Source organism: Equus caballus, chromosome 15 (assembly GCF_041296265.1).
Source record: "Equus caballus isolate H_3958 breed thoroughbred chromosome 15, TB-T2T, whole genome shotgun sequence".
Taxonomy (NCBI): domain Eukaryota; kingdom Metazoa; phylum Chordata; class Mammalia; order Perissodactyla; family Equidae; genus Equus; species Equus caballus.
In genome coordinates this window covers 53580514-53603849 of record NC_091698.1, presented here as the reverse complement: position 1 = coordinate 53603849, position 23336 = coordinate 53580514, and the positions used below count along the sequence as shown (strand labels likewise).

The window sequence follows — 23336 nt, the reverse complement described above, 5'->3', positions numbered from 1 at the left end:
TCTTGAACTCCTGGTTGCTGGGGTTTCTCTGATACCGCTAGAAGCAGCAGAAATGGCATATACAGGGGAAAACATCTGTTATTACTTAATAAGTGGGATTTGTTTAAAGCATTAAATTTTTCAAAACATGGGGTGCAAAATCAAAAGAATCCTTAGTAGTAAAAGGATTTAGAGCCACAGTTCTGACTAACTTGGTTTCTTAATGATCTCTGAGGTGATGACAGCATCTCCTAAGACTGGGTGTAAATTGTCCTAAGACGTGGCCATTCTATACTGGGACTCTTGCATATACTTTTTACTGTTGCATGTGTTACTTGATAGAACTCTTGAGAATGGAAAGTGCCTGGTAATTTGGAACTGTGCTAAAAATTCCTGAGTTACTCTTATATATCAAACACTCGGCTTCAACTGATAAATTTACAACATGAGGTCCAATGCCAAACCTCTGCATGGTTCCTCTAAAGCTAGAATAGAAAGTCCCTGCAGGCTGGAATCTTTGTTTTGTTCGTTGATCTGTCTTGAGCACTAAGAACAGTGTCTGGCACATAGTGGGCACTCAATTAATCTTTATTGGATGAATTCATGGACACTCAAAGCCCCATTTAAAGAAAATAAAAATATCTAGTACATAACCAAACATGCTTTATTGAAGAATCACAGATTAAAAGTATTAGTGTTACTAGAATTAAGCATTTATGATGCTATAATAGGACTGCATTTACAACCCTCAGTTATTGAGTGGATTGTGTATAGGCTGTTCCTTTCTACTACCCAAAGAAGCCGCAGACTGTCATTAGTCCGACCAAGACTGCTGGCAACAAGTGCGTGGAGTCTCTGATGGCCTTCCAAAGTCATAAGAAGTTATACCTGGGTAATTGGTCATTTGAGATTATTGCCGCCTCTTCTCTTTTTTGTTAGCACTAGTAACTCTCTCTGCTTAAAGTATTGGGGTTTGAGGTGAAGTCAGGAACATGGTCTGGTGTTTTAATAAGATTAAAAAATATATCCAGATTAAAAAGTCTCACCTAGGAAAATAATGTCACTTCCCCTTTTCCTCAAAAGCAACTGACAGTAATAGAATTAAAACAGTTATTCTTCACATTTTCTGATGAGGATACCTTTAGGTGCTCATTCTAATTTTAGCTAATTGGTTTTGTGACTGTACCTATCACTGACTATTTCTCCATCGGAGACGGAACACGCCCAAACTCTCTAAAGGACTGCTGGGTAGTCCGCCAGAAAGAAGAATAGGAATAAGCCTTACTCTAGAGTAATTTAGCTATGAATCTGGAGTCAGAGTTCGTCTCACAAAAGAATGGGGCTGAAGATTAACAGCAAGAAGATGGGTGTTTATTGAACTCCCATGTGTCTGATACTATACCAAGAATGGTATGGTGGTTAAGAGCATGAAATCTGGGGTCAAACTGCTTGGGTTCAAAGCCTGGCTCTGTGTCTTATTAGCTATGTGTCCTCAAGTGGGTTAGTTAACGTCTCTGCGCCACTTATAATAATGTTATTACAATGAGAAGCAGAAAAGAAGTATGTGACAGGCATAGAAAGGGACTAGGCTAAAGAGAAAGGCGTAATGTAGTGCACGTTTGACAGGGTCAGTTCACGTACACCTACTTCTCTGGCCCTTACACAAACAACCATACATCTATTAAACGGCTTCTTTGTGCCACTTTAGTATTCTGCTAAAGTATTTGAGGAATTCAAAAATGAGTCAGGCACGGCTTCTTCCCTCAGGGAATTTATAGGCTAGAGGGGACAAAAGTTATGATTCAGGGTATTCATATTTAAAAATGCCACCCTCAGGATAGTGATAAATTGAGTTCAGGGAAAAGTGTGATAACTTCCAGCTGGCTGAGGTCCAGATTCCACATGACCCAGGAGTAACCCCATCCCCATACCTGAATCTACAATCTCTCCGATCAGGTCAACTCACTCAGACTACTGCCCCCACGCTGAAGGGATGGTCACTCTATCGGAGTCAACAACTGTCAGGATGCAGATTAGGCCAGGGAAGGGGCCAGGGGTGGGAATTTCACCTCCACCCCAAGGACTGGAAGGACTTCTGAAACCTTTTCCAAAGAGCCTGTTATACAGTTTGATGGAACCAAATATGATTAATTTTGCTCTAACCTCATTAGAACTGTATGCTGAACACCTGAAAAAAGATCAGTCTGAATCACCTGTTCGTAACTGAAATAATCACTTTGTCTTTTGGTTTTTGAAATGACTAGATTATATTAACAGTATGGGCAGCTCCTACTCATGACATTCCCAGCAGGTGAGAAGCGTCTAGCAATTAATTGAATATATTAGAGGAAGTTGAAAGTAAATGAATCGTGTTTTTTCAAGGTGCATATTTAGGTCTTCTCTTGAGTTCCCTGAAGAGGATCAGTTACAACATATAATAATTAATAAAATGTTCTTTCATGTGTACAGATGTATGCACTGGCCTGCGTGTTATTCAACACATGTATAATCATCCTCCTCCTGCGCTCCTTCCCCTCCAAATAAACGGAGAACAACAAAACAGTCATCCCCAGGCACTCCAACTGCCATGGAGCTCGTCTTTCTTTTTACACCTGCAGAAAACATCACATATTTTGACACTTGAATATTATTCAGTTTTGAATTTTTTAAATTGTTTCATGTATGTATATAAGTCTTATATCCCTTAGGAAATATATGCTTCTTGAAGAGAGAGACACATTTTTGTAGGTGTTCTCTGCCACTTAGGGCAAAGTGCGTTGTAAGAGTTCGATACAAACTTTGGTCTTCAACTTCCAGTCAAAAAACCATCACCAATTTAAACTTTGAGGCACACTTGAACAATTCATGGCAATGACACTTAAAATATAAGAAAGAGCACTTTGAATATATAGCGGTACTTCAAAATATGGTAAACATTCCCATATTCCAGAAATGGACTAGAAACACAAAGTGGTCACTCCAGGTCCAAAGTGAACAGAGCTGTTCAAGGTTGAAGGCAGGGACCAGGGCAGGATGCCACAGTAGGAATGAGGCTCTCCCACCCATGAAGTTGCCACCCTGGTTGCTGACTATGGTTACAGCTTATATGAGGCTGCCTACCTAAGAAGTCAATAGGAAATAGATATGGTCTTGCAGCAAGGACCTGGCCAAACACCACTTGTTCAGGGACCGGATTTGTGATATCCTGATATCACTGCAGGACTAGCACACTGAGCTGCCACCACAGAACTGACAAAACATGTTGATGAATGCCTTTTAACTATTGACTATAAAGAAAAAATCTATTTTTATGCCAAAAAAGTTGGGATTAAAATTCTCTATAATGATAAGGAAGATGGGGATAGGTGTTCAACGGGGAGTTAAAATGTGCTAAGGTCCATTTCTTGGCAGGGAAGAGGATAGAGATATTAAATAATTTCATACTTTAGACAAAATGATAGTTAAGCATATTATAATTTAAAGAATAAATGACCAAACTGGAAGAGGAGTTAAACAGAAAACTCAAAGTAAGATGGCAGAAACCGGTTCTAATATATCAGTAATCACAATAAATGTGAATAGTTAAAATTCACCTGTTATTTTATCAGATTGAATTAAAAAATCAAATTATAAAACTTTCTTAAAGACAGACACTTCAAAATAAAACAACATAGAAAGGTTGAAAAATAAGAGATGGAAAGAAAAAACTATCCCAGGCAAATACAAACTAAAAGAATACTGGCTTATCAGTTACTATCAGACAAAATAACACTTAAAAAACCCCATTAATAAACAAAAGGAACAGTCCGCCAAGGAGATACGTTAAACACAAGCTTATGCGTACTTGACGATTTAGCCTTGAAATTTATTAAACAAAAACTGACTGAATTATAAGAAGAAGGGAAAATTCAGTCATTTCTTCACAGGAAATGGATGCCATGCTCAGGAGGTTTTAAATGAAGAGAACGAATGGACTATTTACAGAGGTGAATACAGGGTTGAGGGAACAAGAGGAGTTGGTGAAGCAGTGGGCTTCAGTGGGAAGTCATTGCTCCCCTAGGCCTGAAGGGAAAAACGGAGGGAACGGTATTCCTGGATGACAGACTGGAGCTGTGGAGGAGCGGCTGCCCAGAATGAGCTCAAGGCCTACAGAATGGCAGCCAGATCCCTGGTAGGGCAAGGAGATGGGCCAAACCTAACTGGAAGGCAGAGGGCAAAAGAGTAGGGCAGAGAGGGGCTAAGAATGGATCTGGTAAGGCAAATGGAGAATAATCAGCACAACAGTAATAGTGGGAAATTTTAGCGTAATTTCATCAGAAACTGATAGACCAAGTAAACAAAAATTAGTCAGATACAGATGATTTGTACAATACAATTACCAAGCTTGATTTGACAGATGCGGTACGTTTGAGCGTGTGTATGTGTAGAGAGAGAGACACTATTCCCAACAGGTAGAGAGTATACATTCTTTCTGAGCATATTTGCAATGGAATATTTTATAAAAGTTTACCATACTTGGTTACAAGAGGATCAAATACAAAAAATTGATAATGCATAGAACACAACGTAATTCAATTAGAAATCAACCTTAAAAGATAGATTTATATGATGAATTCCTTGACATTTCCTGTCAAGAAATGACTGATATAAAATGAACTTCAAGATATATTTCTAAATGAAAAGAACAAGGTTTGAAGCATTATCTATATTATACTAATATTCACATAAAAATCATCTCTCTCTACTTGTATATGTGCAGAAAATATCTGGATATCCAAGAAACTATTAATAGTGGTTGCCTGTGCAATGGAAGGGTAATTTACTTTTTCTTTTTTTTTTTTTGCATTTTGAATGTTTTATACAGTTTGGACTATTACTTTAAAAAAAGGGGGCCGGCCTGGTGGCATAGTGGTTAAGTTCGGCATGCTCCACTTTGGCGGCCTGGGCTTGTGGGTTTGGATCCCAGGCACGGACCTACCCCATTTGTCAAGCCATGCTGTGGCAGTGACCCACATAGAAAACAGAGGAAGATTGGCACAGATGTTAGCTCAGAGACAATCTTCCTCAAGCAAAGAGGAAGATTGGCAATAGATGTTAGCTCAGGGCCAATATTCCTCACCAAAAAAACAAAACAAAGCAAAAAACTAGTTAAAAAATGCTTAATGGAGTTGAGATATGCTATCCTCAATTTCTTGTTAGTCCATTCTCAAGGAACATTCTCTAGCTAATTATGTAGCAAGTAGGATTTTAAGCAAAATGAAATAGCTGCCATGGCTTACCCCATGCTTACTCCATGCTATGCCAAATTTCCACTTACCTTCTCTCATTTATTTTTTCCTACACAGAAAACAATATTACAGTTCCAATGTGTCTCTTTCCACTGACCCCTAAGTTGAGGCGATTTCTGAAAAAATAAAAGCTGAACTCTTGAATATAAACAACATTCCTGAGACCTCTGAATGTAAATGATGTATTGTTCTTTGAGAATTCCTGCTGAGAGGGCAGTCATTTATACAGCAGTTAAACAGAAGCAATAGAGGGAAAATAAAATTGTCAGAACAAGAAACTAAATATGAACACAACCCATTGATATGAATGTCAAGGATGGGACATCTAAGTTACCTTATACATTTTTAAGCTGAAGTCCCCCTAGTCAGAAATAGTTAACAGTTTTCTGAGTATGCTGCCATACCTGACAGATAGTCATTAATTTAGAGCCTGAAATGTTAATAGCAAAGTAATATCTCATCTGACATTTCAAGTGATAATAGGGACATTTAAACAGAAAGCCCTAAAGCAAACAACAGTTCTTGAACAGGCTTCTTTATATAAGGGAGAATCTATATTGACCATCATTGCTTTTATAATTCAAACAGCGATTCAGATACATGAGTCAAGGAGAATTGACATGGCTGCATAAATGGAGTTGCCACTTAATCCTTGATTTATTCATTTGCGAATCTATAAAATGACAATGAGTGTACCCTATCTGATACTGCAGAGAGGTGTCATGAGGGGAGGCATCCTGGCTGTTTGTACAACTCAGCTCTGTACAAGCAGATGGAGTCAGAGGTGGTCTGCTCACAGGTAGATGATGGGCCTGGACAGAACTCCTCAGCAAACTTCAGTTTTCCTCTAACTCTCACCTGGTGTCCAGGACTTGCAAGCTTGGCTGGGCTTCTGCTCCGGTTTCCATGTGTACTCCATCACGTCAGGGACTTACCCTGAGCAACCCCTTCTTGCTCTGACCCTGGGAGCCCCAGGGTTTAATAGCATGGGTTTTGGAGTCAGGAAGACCCCAATGAAAGTCCCAATGTGCCTGCTATTTTCTATTTGCTCCCTGTTGATCACACTCTCCACCCTTTTCCACCCAGCTCTCTGCCCTGTGGCTTCCTATTGGGTTTGGCCAATGGGAGTGCTGATAAAAGATAAGAGGGAGAGAAAGAGAGTTGAGTGAGGTTGCCCCAGGCTGACCGTGTCCCTCTGCTGAAGATCACTGCTCCTTTCAAGGCAGCTTCTACACAGACAACTTTCTCCTTGTGGAGTCTGGGAGCCTCTCTTTTCTCTTGATACCTTGATCCTAGGGGTAGTAATAGCTCAGCTGCTCCTAGCCTCAGTGTACAGCACTGTTCCTCGTGGCCCCCGACTCTACATCCTCGTTTGATTACCCTTTTTAAAAACAAACTAACAATCCCTCCTTGAATTACCGTCTTTGAAGTGTGCCACCTGTTTCTGGTTGAGACCAGGACTGATATGCTCCACTGCACTACTTATTAGTTGAATGGCCTTGGGCAGATAATTTAATGCTCTTTAGCCTCAGTTTCCTCATTCACAAGCCATGAAAATACACCTTCCTTAGAGGAGTATATAAGGTCATGCATGACACAATGACTGGCACTCGGTAAATGTGCTTCTACGCACATCTCTCTCTCTCTCTCTCTCTCTAACGGGCTAGGGACTTCCCAGTAGCCCCACATAGCAACTAACTGACTGCTCCTCCCTGGAATTAAGATGATTTCACCTGCCTGGCAATGAGTATTGCCAGAAGCTGCTGCTGCCAAGTTCCACCCACCTTATAGAAACCTGTCCTGACATTTCCAGATCTTTATAACCCACTACCTACTTGACATCTGGGATGTCTCACAGGTACCCTGAAATCCACTCTGGTGAAACAGAACTCATGTCCTTCCCTCCTAAACTTTCTCGCCAAGTCGTCTAGTTCAGTGAGTAACACCACCATTTAGTCAGAAATGTGGGAGTCATTCTTGAAAACTTCCTGTTTCCCATAACCAACCAAGCAGCAATTCTTATCAATTCTACCTCCTGTAACATTTCTGGAATTTGCCTACTATGCCCCAAGCCTGATGTCACAACCATCACCCAGGCCACCATTATCTTTCACTTGGATCACTGTAATGGCCTCATCCAGGGGTCCCTGTGTCCTCTCTTGCTCCCTCTACTCCAGAGCAGCCAGAGAGTTAAAAAAAAAATCTCACAACCGGTAACTTCCTCACTCTCCAAGCTCCAGCCACTGTGGCTTTTCAGTTTCTTGACCTTGACGTGCTTTTTCATATTTCTGGGCCTTCCCACAAACCATTCTCTTTATCTAGAATGCTCCCTTTTCCCCATCCTCATACTTGGCTAATGTTTGCTCACTCTTCAGAACTTAAACTATGTATCATTTCCTCACAGCCACCTTCCTTGATCTCCCTATCCCTTGATCTGGTCAGCTTCTGCTATTATAAACTGTCTTAGAATCTTGTCATTTCTTTGTAGCTTTTATCATAATGCCAGTTGAAGAATTCTCTTAGAACAGAAGCTCCAGGCCTAGCCCCTCATACAATGTTTTGCACGCAGTTGGCATTCTAGGAATAGCTGCTGAATTATGGATGAGTGAATGCACATTAATGCCCATTTGGACTCTACCCAAGTTTACCATACCCCACCCCACTCCACCAAACTTGTACGGCAAGTGAGCCACACTGTGGGCCATTTCCCCCGCCTGGCCCCACCCAATACTGGTTTGACTCACCACTAAGATCCCAGAATAGCTTTCACAAAGAAGGCTGAGGCAACATGGATTGTAAATTTTTTATTTATTTATTTACTTTATTTTTTATTTATCTTTTTTTTTTTGAGGGAGATTAACGCTGAGCTAACATCTGCTGCTAATCCTCCCCTTTTTGCTGAGGAAGACTGGCCCTGAACTAACATCTGTGCCCATTTTCATCTACTTTATATGTGGGATGCCTACCACAGCATGGCTTTCCAAGCGGTGCCATGTCCGCACCTGGGATCCAAAGCGGCGAACCCCCCGCCGGCAGTGGAACATGTGAATTTAACCGCTGCGCAACCGGGCTGGCCTCTGGATTGTAAATTCTTATATGAAAATATTCCTATTTTTCCTCTACTCTCTCTTTTTTTTCTTTGGTTTGATTATAAAAGTAATGTGCTCACTAAGAAAACTTGGCAAAGTTCAAAACCATAAAAAAGGAGGAAAAATAATCTCCCATAACTTCAACATCTAGGATAGTGCCCATTTTGAACTTCTGGGAAATTCGCGTGGCATTTCAGCAGATTAGCTACCTATGTTTCAATTTGAAATTCCTTCATCCTTAACTAACAACTCACACATCCAGCACATAGTTTGTTATGTCCTGCCCAATTTGAGAAAGTTCTATGAAAGATAAATTATAAACCCAGAAATACAGACTGCTTAATAACAAAGGAAAAATACCTGAATGATGCATTCAGTTTGATGCAGCTGTTCATTGCTATACTGAAATTCTTACCCATAAATGTGTTTGCTGTTCACAATAGAAAAAAAAAGGGCCCAAAGTACCACAATTCATCTATTTTCTAACTTTCTATTAAACTAATAGACTCTTTAAAAATAGTCTTAAGCTTTTTCCTTCTACTCCTTCTTAACTACTAAATGGCAAAAAATGCACTCTTTCAAAGAATCTCTTGATACTTTCACTGTTGGTCACATTTCCTGGGGAATCTACTTGCCAGTACTTCTACCTCTACGGATTCACTGTCTATATTACCATATATTTTGTTAAAAATCATAATTCCTCTCTGACAGATTTAGTGTCAAAATATCAGTAATGATATCTGGGTATCTGCAAAGATTTAGAAGACAGGGCATTATGGGGCAAAATTTAAGAGTGGGTCTAACCTTTTAACAGCAGCATGAAGAAAATCTAACGGAAAAGTGGGCATCAAATTTTAAAACTCTACTAGCTAGCAATTTTAGAAAGCTCTAAAACTAACCAATAACACTAGCCTCTCTTGTTTAAAGAACTCAATGAGAGGTTTGTCACTGACCAGTTACCCAGAAAAGTCCACCTCAGCTAGACGCATGTGGGCATGTGAACAGCTCCTGAAAAATCTGTTTGTGCAGAAGAGCAATTCCTTTTTGTTTCTAGGACTCTGGCTCTAAGCCTAGAAGAGCTGCTTTCATATCCATTTACCTCTGGAATTTTTTTTATGATAACCTTGCAACATCTTTTTACTTGACAAGTAAATTGCTTCTACTTTGAAAGCAAGCAATTTAAAGAAGCTGAAGTTAAAAGCCCCTCCCCGTCAGGACTGCAAATTCCTGAAAACAATAACGCAGACATGGTATTACAGCAGTCCTCCTTTATTCACAGGGATGTGTCCCAAGGCCCCCAGTGGATGCGAAACCACAGACAGTACCAACATATAGATACTGTTTTTTCTTAAACAAATAGATCTATGATAAAGCTTAATTTATAAATTAGGCACAGTGACAGAGTAACAGCAATAACTAATAATAAAATAGAACAATTATAACAATATACAGTAGTAAAAGTTACCGTAGATCCTAGCAACCCCAGTACGTGATTGTTTTCTTTCCATATTACGTCAAGAACTTTCACCTTTTCACTTAAAGGAAGCACCTTATGGCTTCTCTTTGGCATCTCTGAACCTCCGGCATCACTGCTCTTGCACTTTGGAGCCATTATTAAGTAGAATGAGGGTTACTTGAACATAAGCACTGTGATACCGCAATAGTGGATTTGATAACCCAGATGGCTACTAAGTGACTAATGGGCGGGTAGCATATACAACGTGGATATGCTGGACAAAAGGATGATTCATCTCTAGGGCAGGACAGAGAGGGAGGGTGCAAGATTTCATCACACTACTCAGAACTGTGTCCAACTTAAAACTTATGAATTGTTTATTTCTGGAATTTTCCATTTAATATTTTTGGACTGTGCTTGACCACAGGTAACTGAAACTGCAGAAAGCGCAATGGCAGATAAGCGGGGGACTACTGTAATTAGCAATCCATCATAATGAAACACTACTTCCAGAAGAATATCTGAAGATAAAATGAATGTACCTTGTAACATCTAACTATGCACAGAGATGTAAGTAACATAATAAGGAAATAGAAAGAAAGAAAGGAAGGAAGGAAGAAAAAAGGAAGTTGGAGAATTGTTTTATCTAAGTAGCAGCATTATGACTTTTGGGAAGAAAGAAAAAGCTGCTCCTGACTTACCTTAAGTGTATGTGAACAACAACAACAACAAAAATAGTCTTTCAGAAAGCAGACCCACATCTGGAGCTGTATGGCTCCTATTCACAGGAACTGTGCTTGGCCTAACACCAGGGCCTGGAACAAGGGCAAGAGGAGTGAGAAGCCAGACTCAACATTTAAGGAGGCGCTCAATCTCTCGATGGGTCAAGTGCAGGGTCAGCCCTGAGAGCCAGTGCTTCCTTAAATGTTAAGCCCTCACATATCACTCACCTCACCCTAGTCTGGGCCCTGCCAAATGCTCCATGATAACAACAAACATTCATGTGATACTTTTGCAATGTAATGTCATATACTTTATTTTATTTGTTTTACAACAACCCTAGGAAGTAGACGCGCTGGCATTCTTCTACTGAGAACCTCACTCATACCCGACTCAGGACAGTTTATCTCTGAATTCCAAAGAGATGCCGTCTAGCAGGCATCAAGGAAATTTTCAACATACAGTCTCATGAACACAAACTGAAAATACTTTGGATGTTACAATAGACTTACTCTCTATCTAAGTATTCTTCCAGTCTTTATTTAGAACCAGCAACTGGAATTATACACTTCTACCAAAAAAAGTCCTTAATCTATATTTGGTAAGAATACACACTGACATACTTTGTATGGCTATGGTCAAGACTTAATGATACCTCCAAAGAGTCCACTCCATATTATCTAAACTCACAACATTTCCTACAATATCAGGGGTCAAAATAAAACTCAATCAGTTATAGTGCCCTGTTTTACTAAATAAAATTTTTCTTTGAAAAAATATATTCTAAATAAAAACACTGACATGGAGATAATATGACTCAGTGTTTTCTAACCCAATGCTGTCACAAAAGGAAATAGAGGATTCTGGTTATATATTTGGGGTTTTATTAAAATTATCTTAATATATTTTTATTAAAATATTGATATAACTCTTCGTTTTTTGTTGTTTTTTTTTACCTAAAGCCATTTCATAATATACTATACAAAACGATAAGATATTTTTTAAATTCCTGGAAAGTGGAGTTGTTCTGTGAAAAACAATGAAGGTGAGGGGTAGATTCAGGGCTTGCATTTTTCAGGCAAATAAAATAGACCCAGCCAGGAGAGTGGCCTGTCAAGCCCACTCAATTAGTGGCAGGGCCATGACCTGCATTTCCTGACCCTCAATACAGTGCTCTTTGCCTGGACCTTGCTGCCTCCTGATAACACATCAGGTGATTTCACCTTCACACTAAAAATAAATCAGAAAAATTGCACAACTCAAATTTCTATTTTCTTATTTAACATGCAGAATAAGTTTCATCTACAGTTCAAAGTTTCCCTTCCTTCTTTATTAGATTAAAGGGATACAGCAGTTATAACCAAATTTCTGCCTATGCTATTTTGTGCAATGAAAAAAAATTGCTATCAAGAGGAATTATACATTTTGTTACATAGGAGTTTTTTCTTTTCTTCTTACTTCTTTTCTTCTTTTGTGTTTTTTCTTATAATGTTGAAACTCATCAAATATGGTCCATGCTCATTTTTCCACCTGGGTGCTTTCTTGACTGACATTTGTTTATGCATAGCAAGGATGGGAGAAAGAGTCATTCCCGCAGCCAAGGAGCATAGAAGCAATTGTCACTTAGCGTTTGTAGTAAAGAAGGTGGAGTAATTTCTGATGCTAGAGGAGGACTAGAAAAAGAATAAATGTGCACACAGATACCCGTACACATGCACGGGTGTACCCACAAGGGATATTTATGTGCATTATCTCATTCAATCTTCACAAGGACCTTAGGAGGTAGGTAATATTGTTATCCTCAGTTTTCACATGAGGATATTAACTGGCCCAAATGATTGACCCAAGATCACACAGGTAGTACATGACAGAACCAGGATCTGAATTGAGGCTATCTGACTCTGAAAACCCACACGGAGGAAAAACTTCTCCCTTCTGCTTCTGGATGTTGATTTGCTACGCCTTCCCACTAAAAATAAAAAGGAGTAGGAATGGTCAGATCTGTATCAGGAACAAGTAATCTGAAGTCCTCTAGAAGTACTGTCTTCTTTATAAAAATCTCCAGGAGACAGGAGACTACTATGGCAAGACAAAACTCTTTATGGAATTGATTCAAGAGCAAGAAAAGGTACTGAGAACAAGGAAAAGAAAGAATGAGCACTAATAGGAGAGTATCATATAAAGGTAAAAAGATAAGGATTTAATAGTAGGAATTATAGTTAAAAAATAAGTTGTGACCAAATGTTGATGGCCTCACTGAAGAGTTCCACAAACATTTAGACAGTTGCCTGGACCAATCTTTTGCTGTTTTTTTTTTAACAGTATGTGGGAGAAAGGTGAATTAGCCAAGTCCATGAAAGAAAAGTGTTAGCATCATTTTAAAAGACAAGAAAGAGACTGTTTACAAAGGGGAGGTTGTTTGCATCACTAACTCATAGTAATGCAGGTTTTTAAAAAATTGAGGTAAAATTTACACAACATAAATTGACCATTAACTTTCTAAAAATGTATAATTCACTTGCATTTAGTACATTCACTATGTTGAGCAATCATCACCTCTATCCAGTTCCAAGACATTTTCACCACCTCAGAAGGCAAACTTGTACCCATAGTAATGCAGTTTTGCAGAAATATTGTTTTAAAAAAAACTGGCAAAAGGGTCTGGCCCCGTGGCCGAGTGGTTAAATTCACGCGCTCCGCTGCAGGCGGCCCAGTGTTTCGTTAGTTCGAATCCTGGGCGCGGACATGGCACTGCTCATCAGACCACACTGAGGCAGCGTCCCACATGCCACAACTAGAAGAACCCACAACGAAGAATACACAACTATGTACCGGGGGGCTTTGGGGAGAAAAAGGAAAAATCTTTAAAAAAAAAAAAAACTGGCAAAAGAAAAGAAAGACAAAGGTTCCAGTGGTATGGCAAGAAGTGAGAAGTAGTTAACTGATGAATTTAAGATAAACAAAATATTTTTAAAATCTTATTTAACAAATATTTTGCTGAAACATTATAATGGATAATGTACTATGCTGAGTGTTGGATGCCATGGTGGTGTGGGGAGGATGTGGAAGATAGCAAAAATGAATACCATCCAGTTTTAGTCTTCAAAAGAGCTTGCAGTCTAATGAAGAATTCAGCCATGTAATCAAATGGTACAAGGTAAGTGAAAGAAAAGGGACTAGAGAGAGGGTTAAGATATCAGAAGAAGGTGATAGGAAGACTATTTGTTTTGTTTAGATAAAGAAAAGTCTTATACCTGGACCAATGATGATTTTCTCTTTAAGACTATGAAGAGCTGGGCCTGCCTGGTGGCCTAGTGGTTAAGTTTGGCATGCTCCACTTTGGCGGCCTGGGTTTGGTTCCCAGGCACAGACCTACACCACATGTCTGTCAGTGGCCATGCTGTGGTGGTGGCTCATATACAAAAGAGGGAGATTGGCAGTGGATGTTAGCTCAGGGTGAATCTTCTGTAGGAAAACAAAAAGAGACTTCACAGTCTCGTCAGACTACGAAGAGCTGAAAAGTGCCAGGTAAACTGCTAAAATAGGTGAAGATGTTACATGGGCACCTGAACTGAATTCCCACTCTCCAGGAAAAAATGAGGAAAGAAGGGAGCTAATTAAGGCTTCGTGTGACTATAGATCTTTCTGGCGTATGGTTTGTAGACCCTGTCTCAAGAGAGTGCGAGCCAAATCCAAGAAGCTTAGGGAGAAGCTATGCCAAAGGGGTGTTGTTATGAAATTATAGCTATAATGGCATCATTTGGCCATAAAAGGAATGTGAGCATTTAAAACAAAGAATGAAGAAGATAAGCAAGTCTGGATGCCAACAAAATAAAAAATGGGACATAAAGAGGAATATAGTAGCACTGAAGATATGAAGTATAGAATGGGCATATGCTCTGAAAGGGAAGAAAATGCAACAATTGGAGACCAAGCTTCAAATTCCACCATCTAAGATGAAATAGTAAATCATGCTAAGGAAAGGTGACTTGTAAATACAGAAGAGAAATATCTTTCCAGAAGATATGATGAAGGATCATCAATGGAATATAAAGATTGAGGACCTGAAAAGTATGATAGGAAATTATGAAAGAACTCTTACAGATGTATACTCATAAAATAATAAATAATAAATCTGAGTATTAAAACAATCTTTAAGAAAGAATAAATATAATAAATACAAATAGTTTACATTAAATATAAAACAGAAATATCTTACAAAATATTTTAACAAAATGGTTCTACAATAAAAAGGTTCAGGATGGGACAGCAATTACTATTACATAGGTTATAACTAAATATTTTTGGAGTCAGCCAAGATTAGGGGAAAGGAAGAGGTGAATTATAGTTTCAAAGAAAAAACTTATGGGTCTTAATTAAAGGAAGAGAGAAAGATGAAGAACAAATTACCATCTTGAAAATAAAAGACTTGGACAGCAGAAACATGAAGAACCACAGATATGTAAAAAGTCAGGAGAACTGGACATACACGGATAAAATATATTAGAAAGAGGTGAGTAAAGTAAATAAAGGATCAGCAAAGAAATCCAAGAGAAATCCACTGCATTTATGAGAAATGGAATTTTTCTGTTTTCATGATGGATGAACAATTATATGTAGGTATAAAATATAAGAATTTTGAAAATAAAACACAAGAATCAAACAAGTTAATGAGGGTGAAATTACTTGAAAAATTACAAATCAACACATAAATAAAAGGTTTTATGGGCCTGGCCCTGTGGCGGCCCAGGGTTTCGCTAGTTCAGATCCTGGGCACGGACATGGCACCACTCATGAGGCCATGTTGGTGCAGCGTCCCACATGCCACAACTAGAGGGACCCACAACTGAAATATACAACTGTGTACTGGGAGAATTTGGGGAGAAAAAGCAATTAAAAAAAACCCAAGGTTTTATTTCACTGCAACATAGCAGCTGTGGGATTTCATATTCAGTCCAGACAAGGAGGGAAGAAGCATTTAGCAGATCTCTGCTCAGTTACCATAAAACACAGTGACAATTAAGAGAAAGTGTATTGAAGACTGTGCTTCTCAATGACTACCATCTCTCTACTCTTCAGTACTGGCTGGACAAAACCTCTGGAAAACCTCCTTGTTGTACAGAATCTTCAACTGGTATGTTTTAAGTTGAGATATAATTCACATACCATAATATTCATCCCTTTAAAGTATATAATTCAGTGGTTTTTAGTATACTCACAAAGTTGTGCAACCATCACCACCATCTAATTGCAAACATGTTCATCACTCCAAAAAGAAACCCCATATCCCAGTCACTCTCATTTCCCAGTTCCCTCAGCTGCTGGCAACCGAGAATCTACTTTCTGTCTCTACGGATTTGCCTATTTTGGAAGTTTCATATAAATGGAATCATACAATATGTGGTCTTTTGTGTCTGGCTTCTTTCAGTTAACAATGTTTTCAAGGTTCATCCATGTTGTAGAATGTGTCAGTACTTCATTCCTTTTTATGGCTGAATAATATTCCATTGGACAGATATACCACATTTTGTTTATCTACTCACATTTGATGGACATTTCCAATTACTGTTTTTATTGTCTTTAACTTTTTCAAGTTTGTTGATATTAGAAATTATTTTTTACATCCAAGTAGATACATTTAAAGTATGTAATGTGAGATTCTTAAGATTAATTTTAGGGTAAAGAATCTGTCACAAAATTAGCAAACATCACAAAAGGTACAGAAATGAATAAAGTGGTTTTATATATATATTATATTGTATCTAATATACAAATATGCAATTATTTAATATTTGTTACAATATTATATTTTATAGATATGGACATTTATACATATATATATATATATATATATATATATATATATATATATAACCACTTTAACATATATAAAATGAAGCCTGTCTTGAGACCAGTCATCTAACTGTCCCCATTCAGGTGTACATTTTCCATTGAGTGGCTACTCTTTGCTCCCCTCCTGGCCACCCCCCCAAAAAAAAAACAAGGCCATGACTTCTCAATGCCTCACATGAAACAATCTCTCAAGTGAATTCTTCACCTCATTGGATTAAAACTTGTATGTCCCATCTGCAGAGTTAGTGTTGATCTTTCTCATATAGTTGCATCAGCTTTAACAAACATTTGAACACCATAGTACAACACAAACTCACATGAACCTCGACCACTTTTGAAAGCTGACTACAGCACAATGCTTGAAAGAAGGGAACTGGATATTAATTGCTTGCTAAATCTATAGTTTAAGTTATTGTACCTTTCTCATTTTTCTCTTTTTCCTAATTTTCTTCACTGAAACTAGACATAGGCTGAGAAATTAAAAGAGATAGATAGATAATAGCTAAATGGAGACATTTCCCAATTTAAAAAATGCCCTGTGAGTGGTTCTAATTTGGTTGAAGGAGATTGGGTAAGTTCAAATTTCCATGGTAACTCTAACATCATTTATTCATTGAACAAAAATTTGTAGAGGAACTACTATGTGCCAGGTACTCTTAAGGGTCCAAATATGGAACAGATATAGCTTTTGACTTCATGAGGCTGATTATCTAGTGAGGAAGTTAAGATATGAACATAAGTATCTACAATACGGAGTAGAAAGTGATAACTACTACAAGAGAGATGCAGATAAGTTGCTACAGGAGTTCAGAAAAAAAAGATAGGCTGCCTGCAGTTGAAAGAGACCAAGAAAAGCTGGTAACAGAATCCTGGCCTTAAATTTTAAGAATAGGTAGGATCTGAACAGGTTCAGATTCAGAATAGGAAGCAAGAACCAGCGGAACAAAAGCACAGAGCCAGAACATTTCTGGGCATGTGAAGAATGAGCAGGAAGTTTGGAAGGCTGTGGTAAAAGGTGTAACGGGCCACAAGAATGGGAGGCTGGGTTGGGTCAGATGATATGGGACCTATATTCCAGGAGGAGTTTGTTTTTTCTCTTGTGGAAAACAGAGAGCTATTAAGGTTTGCAGCAGGAAAGTAATGTGAGAAGTAATGGGATTAATCTGTGTCAAGAGTTGAGGGAAGAGGTCAGGCGAGCGTCAGAAGGAGGGGCATGGAGCAAAGAAACATGAAAACAGAATTGAATGTTTCATATTCCTGCTATTAATTTGAATTCCACAAAACTAAATTCCATTAAGTTAATGTAGAAACAAGCCTTTGATTGGTCACAATACTAGTCAACTGTACACAGAAAATTACCCCAGCTCTCGACCAAGAAGGAATCTATATCAACAGCCTCTAAGAGTCCTCTCAAGGTGAATATTTCTCTTTCAAATCTTAACCCATCCTTACGATTCTTCAGGGAGAGTTTTCACAATCTAGAGGTTAAGAAATACAGAACTTTAGTCACAGAACTCTGGGCCAATTTGCCCCACCTCCAATTTTCCCAGCAGGGATATTGAGCCCCATAGTAGGAACTGACTTGTTGGGGGAAACATGGCTGTTTAGAACTCAATTCTCCTGATCTCTGCCTGGACCTGCTAACTCGCATTCCACTGTGGATACTCTGGTTGGCCAGAACTGAGGTATCAAAATAAAGTGGCTCTTTAAGTTTGCTTGGGCTTAAAAAGTTCGTTTCAAATAAAAAGCAATCAAGAAAAAACAAATGGCTCCACCAGAAAATTGGAAATCAGCTAGATATTGTTACCTGGTTGGAATACTAACATACTGACACATCACACACCTTGCTCATTAAGTATCATAAAACACTGAGTTAAAGGCAGTGTAGCAACCACTTGAGTCTTTCTGGAAAATCCTGTTTACTTAGGGGAATTCCTTAGGTCTTACAGAGACTTGCTACAAACTCCCAAACATTTTTTGCGGAGAATAACAAATGTGTTTTTAATAGAATTCAGTTTGGGATTTCAGGAAGTAACTGAAAATCTGCATCCTACAGGCATTGCAGAAATGAAGGAAAAGGGCATCAATCTCTCAAAATTCTGACAGGAAAGGAGGGGCCACTTCCAAAGTTCTTTTTCCTTTGCAGGCTGCTTGCTGGTGCCAAAGAACAGCTCAACAGCAATGTTGTTTCATTTTATAGGGAGGTTTTGAGAGAGGGAAAAAAATTAGGAATGTGTGCTGTAATTTTTTAAACCTCATGTCCCAAAGCCTATAATAATCTTGCTGCTTTTTATTTTTAAAAAGGAAACCAAATGTTTCAGATTTGATCTTTGAGTCTACCACGTTCACTGCAGGCACATTACCTTAACCTTATCACAAGAAGCAACATGTTTCTTTAAATGCTGCCAAGACAAAAAAAAAAGTCATAGATTCCCTTAAAGACTCAGTGTTCTTCTATGTGTAATTTATGTTACACAGAGTAACACCATAGCTACAAAATACCATTTCTCTACCTTTGCTGGAGGGTTTATCCTCTCCCTCCACTAGGTCAGGGCGCCCAGGAAGTCTCATGTGAGCTCCAAGAACAGTTCTCTCAGCTGCCAAATGGGGTTTACAATCTCCTTGCCTGATGTAAGCAGCTGCCACCAATCCTCCAAGCCATGTCACCACTGCCCATCCAAGGCACTGTCACCGTTGTTGCAGCCGCTGATGTGTACAAGGAGGCCTGCAAGGCCCAAAGTCCAACTTCAAGGGCATCAGAGGTGTTGAGGGTCCTGTCACCAACAATATTCATTCCATGGGCAAGCTGCACTCTCCATGTCCTAAGAAGATTAGCAAAAAACAGTTTCTTTAGCTGTTACTGGTCTTATATTATAGCTGCCCTGGGGTCACAGCGCTCAGGGACAGACTAGTTAGGTGTTCAATAGCCATTTGTTAAAGGAATGAATGCGTCTGCCAGGTTGAGCTTCACACAATTTGAGTGGCAGACACCATGATGTACTCAGACATGTTCAACTCCATCTGCTGCCCTTGATGCAACCTCTGTACATGAGTTCCTTCTTCCACTGGGATTAGTTCTTTCCTGGAGACAACTTGAGTTGTCTTTGAACAGAATTCCAAAAGGCCCGCCCCCACCAGACCCCAAGCATGCCCAGATATGCCTGATTCCTGGAGAGGATAAAACTTAGGTTCGAGCATTACCACATACTATCTTTCTCTATCGTAGAAAAAGGAAATACAGAACTGACATATAAACAATTCAGGTTTTCGTTTTTTCACTTGATTCTCAATAGGAGTTATAATTGGCGGCCTGTGGTCAAATCCGGCCAGATGATTTTTTTTTTTAAGATTGGCACCTGAGCTAACATCTGTTGCCAATCTTCTTCCCTTTTTTTCTTCTCCCCAAAGTCCCCCAGTACATAGTTGTGGGTCCTTCTTGTTGTGCTATGTGGGATGCCGCCTCAGCACAGCCTGACAAGCGGTGCCATGTCCACGCCCAGGATATGAACCTGCGAAACCCTGGGCTGCCCCAGTGGAGTGTGCAAACTTAACCACTTGACCACGGGCCGGGCCCCAGATGATACTTTTTAAAGCCCACGTGAGTAAAAAATATATTTTTAAAAATTATAATACATCTAGATCAGTGGTTCTCATACATGAGTGTGCATCAGAATCAAGCTTGTTAAAACTGGAGAGCTTGTTAAAACTCAGTACTAGGCTCCACCCCCAGAGGTTCTGATTCAGCAGGTCTTGATTGGGGCCTGATAATTTGAATTTCTCTCTAGTTCCTGAGGTGTGTCTGGTCTAGCAATGCTCTGAGAACCACTGTTTACGAGTTCTGTAGTTTTCCCACACCCCACCACCAGACCCCACTGTATTTTATCTGGCCTGCTCTACTCGTTTGTATTACCTGCTCTGTGAGTCTCAGTATTTCAGGCGAAACCCCTTTTTCAGCCTGACTCACGGAGATGATTGTGTTCCTCACGTTGTTTCACTTATAATACTTGATTTATCTATAATCTCACAACAAAATGTTCAGTAAATGGTACTTCTATTACTCAGGTTCTTATTTTTTATTATGACTACTACTGACACCTGATTGTTCTTGAGAACAAACCCCCCCGCCTCAAGATCATAGATTTGCTTGAGGTCAGCTCAATCCAGAAGTGGGAAATGAGAAAGGCCAGAATGCTTATAACAAATAAGAAAACATTTTAATTTTTGTCTTTATGTTTCATCATGTTGCTTTTAGAAATAAACGGTTATTTTTCAAGCATATATATATCTGAATTTTTAATCTTTAACTTGGTCAAAGACCAAATACTGCCTGAACATCAAATATTGATTATATTCATAGCTATAGGCATAGTAATAAGTGAGGGCAAGTTAAAGCTGTCATAAAGGATAAATATTTATTACTTTTTTTTAGCTTTTTATCTAAGTATAAACAGAATTTATCTGTTTTATCTAATAGATAAACAGAACAGTACATACATCTTAAGTGTATGCAGCTCATTGAATTTTCACAAACTGAACACATGAATCTAGCACCCAGAGCAAGACCCAGACATCATCAGCTCCCAGAAATCCCCTTCTTGCTCTTTTCACAATTTTAACCCCGAGAGTAATCACTATCCTAACTTCTAACATCATAGATTTGTTTTGCCTGTTTTTGTAATTTATACACATGGACTCATACAGTATGTACTACATTGTGTCTGGCTTCATTCACATTGTTGTGGATAGTTGTAGTTTGTTCCTTCTCACTGCTGTACAGTCTTCCCTTGTGTGATCATACTACAATTTATCCATTCTGCTCTTGATGGGCGTTTGGGTTGTTTGCATTTTGAGGCTATTAGAAAAGGTGGTGCTACAAACACTCTCATATATGTCTTTGGCTGCACATATATATGCATTTCTGTTAAGTATATACCTAGGAGTAGAATGGCTGGGTCATAGGGTATGTGTATGTCAGGCCTTAGGAGATAATGCCAAACAGTTTTCCAAAGTGGTTGTACCAATTTATGCTCCCCCTATAAGTATATGAAAGAGCCAATTTCTCCACATTCTGACCAACACTTCAGATTTCGCTTATCACTTTAAAGAAAGATAGCCCTGCCTAAATTTAAGTCATTAGTGTCTTCATTGATTTTCATACATCTTGAGTTCACTGCACAACTTTTGTCACTTTCAAGCTATCAAGGCATGAATCTTTAACAAATGATTGGGCTTCACAACCAAAGTGTAAATAGATACCTTCAATTAGTGAATTTGCTATCTAAGTAAACTTCCTTCCTGCCATATATTATCTACTGTTTGTTTACAAGCCACAAAGTACATTTTTTATGGGAAGATATGATTATTCACTGTGTGTGTGGCTGTAATCTAAAGGTGTAACTAACAGTACTTTGAATTTGGTGACTAACAGCTGTTGGTTGTAACTCTGTCCACAGGGAAGAATGTTGGTGTTTTCTGGCCAAAGGCTGACTCTAATGATCAGGAACGTGCAACCCCTCTTACTTTGCTGTAAGCTTATCCTTCAAGAATACTGAGACAAAGCACATCTTTTGTGGTGCCATCAAGGTGTAGCTAGGGAGCCAGTCTCAGGTCCCTGGAACCTTCTTTTTTTCCCAAGGCTGATTTTCTCCCCAGAATCTCTGGTAACCAAGTGTTACAAATAAATGTTTTATTTAACTGTTTAATTGAGCAGGAAATGGCCTTAGCAGAATCAAAGTCTTTTGTATTTCACTATAGTTAATGATTATTTCTCTCCCTTGCTGCTTACCTCCTTTCAGTGATTTCTGGTTTTGATACTTTGAATCTTAAATTCTGTTGGTTCACTTGGGTAATTACAATATTTACACTTTTTTCCTCTTAATATTTAATGGCTTGACCATGTAACTTCTCATTCTATATTTGTCACTTCTAACCAGAAGCTGGATAAGTGGGAAGTCATTGTTTTGGATGATTTTATTTTTTAAAAGAATAACAACTTTGTTTTTATTTTTTTTAAGATCCATGCTCATTTAGAAAATTCAAGCAATTAAGAAAAGCACAACAATAAGGCAAAAAAATTACCCTCTCTTATCATCAGAAAATAACCATTGCTAACACTACGTGAATATTATTCCAGACATCTCTCTATGACTATGTATAGATAAAAGGTTAGTCAAACAGAAAGATAAACAGATAATGTTATTAAAATTAGATCATACAACAGCTACTGGTTAATAAAAAATTGTTAATTTTAATTTAGTGAAAGAAGAGGAAACTGAATGATATGGAATAGCTGAACTTCAGATAAAGTTCTCATCACATTTCAGGCATACTTTGCGATTGCGATAATGTGTGCTTGGACTTGTCTCAGTCCTGATCTCTAACTTTTGGCCAAACCTAGAGGAATTTCTTGATTGCATGTCCAGGAATATTAGTCTCCTCAATCTCTAAGTTCATCTTATTGTAACATGTGTGTTTTTGTCAGTAGCCTGTTATTCTTTCTGGAAAAAAGATAAAATGGAAAGCAAGAAACAAAAAAGGGAAAGAAGAAAAGGAAGGAAGGAAGGAAGGAAGGAAGGAAGGAAGGAAGGAAGGAAGGAAAGTGTCTATTTCAATATCTATATTTCAGTTTGTCATTTCAGTGGTCCTCTTAATTAAAGTGTCATGTAACTTGTAGATGATGCTCACTGAGTATTATAGAGAGACCTAGTATTTTGTTAAATAGGTCTGGCCTTCCTACTTCATTATGTAATAGTCCAAAGGACCATTATGGTATGGTCACATCAGAGTTTATAGTGCCCTGCTTGATCCATATCTTCTCACTAATGAAGTAGGTTTCACTAAGAGTCTAGTCTTGTTATTTTATACAGCTGGTTATTACTATGAAGCTTCTTTTTTTATCTACAAAATTCTAATGAGATTATCTTTAGATTATCAACACAAAACCCCACAGCA

At 38.5% G+C, this 23336-nt stretch overlaps 2 long non-coding RNA genes across 2 annotated transcripts in view; both read right to left on the bottom strand.

Moving 5' to 3' along the window:
- LOC138917683 (uncharacterized) overlaps nt 1–7722 on the bottom strand; it is a 55855-nt gene extending 48133 nt beyond the window's left edge. The window contains exon 1 of the long non-coding RNA XR_011426039.1: nt 6126–7722. This is a non-coding gene — a long non-coding RNA (uncharacterized lncRNA). The remainder of the gene's footprint in view (nt 1–6125) is intronic.
- A 10636-nt stretch (nt 7723–18358) lies between these two features.
- The window catches only part of LOC111768091 (uncharacterized), a 91358-nt gene continuing 86380 nt past the window's right edge, over nt 18359–23336 (bottom strand). Inside the window, exon 7 of the long non-coding RNA XR_002800133.2 lies at nt 18359–19207. This is a non-coding gene — a long non-coding RNA (uncharacterized lncRNA). The remainder of the gene's footprint in view (nt 19208–23336) is intronic.